Here is a 3,158-nt window from a genome sequence, read left to right as displayed (position 1 = left end):
ATCTTATTGCGAAAGTCAAAATCGCACGCTCTCACGGCGATTTGCCCCCGTATACGCCTGGGCGTAAGCCCGTGCGTCGCCGACCTAGCGGCCTGCCGATCGGTATTTAGAGGGAGGCACTTTGAAAGCAACACGCCGCTGGAACTTTGAAAAATTTCGGGGCAAAGCAATACGCGGCTGGGACTTTGAAATATTTCGGAGCGCACCTAAAGTTCGTTATTTTGGCTAAACGGAGCGAAAATCTGCATTTATACCATCACGGACGTTAGTTTAATAGCGTTTAACGATGGATCCACGGTACAGAATGCAAAAATATGATTGTTAAAATTTTCGACTAATCGGTTCTAAGAGGCGAAGCAATACGCCGCTGGGACTTTGAAATATTTCGGAGCGCACCTAAAGTTCGTTATTTTGGCTAAACGGAGCGAAAATCTGCATTTATACCATCACGGACGTTAGTTTAATAGCGTTTAACGATGGATCCACGGTACAGAATGCAAAAATATGATTGTTAAAATTTTCGACTAATCGGTTCTAAGAGGCGAAGCAATACGCCGCTGGGACTTTGAAATATTTCGGAGCGCACCTAAAGTTCGTTATTTTGGCTAAACGGAGCGAAAATCTGCATTTATACCATCACGGACGCTAGTTTAATAGCGTTTAACGATCGATCCACGGTACAGAATGCAAAAATATGATTGTTAAAATTTTCGACTAATCGGTTCTAAGAGGCGAAGCAATACGCCGCTGGGACTTTGAAATATTTCGGAGCGCACCTAAAGTTCGTTATTTTGGCTAAACGGAGCGAAAATCTGCATTTATACCATCACGGACGTTAGTTTAATAGCGTTTAACTATGGATCCACGGTACAGAATGCAAAAATATGATTGTTAAAATTTTCGACTAATCGGTTCTAAGAGGCGAAGCAATACGCCGCTGGGACTTTGAAATATTTCGGAGCGCACCTAAAGTTCGTTATTTTGGCTAAACGGAGCGAAAATCTGCATTTATACCATCACGGACGTTAGTTTAATAGCGTTTAACGATCGATCCACGGTACAGAATGCAAAAATATGATTGTTAAAATTTTCGACTAATCGGTTCTAAGAGGCGAAGCAATACGCCGCTGGGACTTTGAAATATTTCGGAGCGCACCTAAAGTTCGTTATTTTGGCTAAACGGAGCGAAAATCTGCATTTATACCATCACGGACGTTAGTTTAATAGCGTTTAACGATGGATCCACGGTACAGAATGCAAAAATATGATTGTTAAAATTTTCGACTAATCGGTTCTAAGAGGCGAAGCAATACGCCGCTGGGACTTTGAAATATTTCGGAGCGCACCTAAAGTTCGTTATTTTGGCTAAACGGAGCGAAAATCTGCATTTATACCATCACGGACGCTAGTTTAATAGCGTTTAACGATCGATCCACGGTACAGAATGCAAAAATATGATTGTTAAAATTTTCGACTAATCGGTTCTAAGAGGCGAAGCAATACGCCGCTGGGACTTTGAAATATTTCGGAGCGCACCTAAAGTTCGTTATTTTGGCTAAACGGAGCGAAAATCTGCATTTATACCATCACGGACGTTAGTTTAATAGCGTTTAACGATCGATCCACGGTACAGAATGCAAAAATATGATTGTTAAAATTTTCGACTAATCGGTTCTAAGAGGCGAAGCAATACGCCGCTGGGACTTTGAAATATTTCGGAGCGCACCTAAAGTTCGTTATTTTGGCTAAACGGAGCGAAAATCTGCATTTATACCATCACGGACGTTAGTTTAATAGCGTTTAACGATGGATCCACGGTACAGAATGCAAAAATATGATTGTTAAAATTTTCGACTAATCGGTTCTAAGAGGCGAAGCAATACGCCGCTGGGACTTTGAAATATTTCGGAGCGCACCTAAAGTTCGTTATTTTGGCTAAACGGAGCGAAAATCTGCATTTATACCATCACGGACGTTAGTTTAATAGCGTTTAACGATGGATCCACGGTACAGAATGCAAAAATATGATTGTTAAAATTTTCGACTAATCGGTTCTAAGAGGCGAAGCAATACGCCGCTGGGACTTTGAAATATTTCGGAGCGCACCTAAAGTTCGTTATTTTGGCTAAACGGAGCGAAAATCTGCATTTATACCATCACGGACGTTAGTTTAATAGCGTTTAACGATGGATCCACGGTACAGAATGCAAAAATATGATTGTTAAAATTTTCGACTAATCGGTTCTAAGAGGCGAAGCAATACGCCGCTGGGACTTTGAAATATTTCGGAGCGCACCTAAAGTTCGTTATTTTGGCTAAACGGAGCGAAAATCTGCATTTATACCATCACGGACGTTAGTTCAATAGCGTTTAACGATCGATCCACGGTACAGAATGCAAAAATATGATTGTTAAAATTTTCGACTAATCGGTTCTAAGAGGCGAAGCAATACGCCGCTGGGACTTTGAAATATTTCGGAGCGCACCTAAAGTTCGTTATTTTGGCTAAACGGAGCGAAAATCTGCATTTATACCATCACGGACGTTAGTTTAATAGCGTTTAACGATCGATCCACGGTACAGAATGCAAAAATATGATTGTTAAAATTTTCGACTAATCGGTTCTAAGAGGCGAAGCAATACGCCGCTGGGACTTTGAAATATTTCGGAGCGCACCTAAAGTTCGTTATTTTGGCTAAACGGAGCGAAAATCTGCATTTATACCATCACGGACGTTAGTTTAATAGCGTTTAACGATGGATCCACGGTACAGAATGCAAAAATATGATTGTTAAAATTTTCGACTAATCGGTTCTAAGAGGCGAAGCAATACGCCGCTGGGACTTTGAAATATTTCGGAGCGCACCTAAAGTTCGTTATTTTGGCTAAACGGAGCGAAAATCTGCATTTATACCATCACGGACGCTAGTTTAATAGCGTTTAACGATCGATCCACGGTACAGAATGCAAAAATATGATTGTTAAAATTTTCGACTAATCGGTTCTAAGAGGCGAAGCAATACGCCGCTGGGACTTTGAAATATTTCGGAGCGCACCTAAAGTTCGTTATTTTGGCTAAACGGAGCGAAAATCTGCATTTATACCATCACGGACGTTAGTTTAATAGCGTTTAACGATCGATCCACGGTACAGAATGC

This window comes from Osmia lignaria, unplaced genomic scaffold (assembly GCF_051020975.1).
Source record: "Osmia lignaria lignaria isolate PbOS001 unplaced genomic scaffold, iyOsmLign1 scaffold0183, whole genome shotgun sequence".
In the NCBI taxonomy this organism is placed as follows: Eukaryota; Metazoa; Arthropoda; class Insecta; order Hymenoptera; family Megachilidae; genus Osmia; species Osmia lignaria.
The sequence above is the reverse complement of the archived record's forward strand: the minus strand, read 5'-3'. Positions refer to the sequence as shown.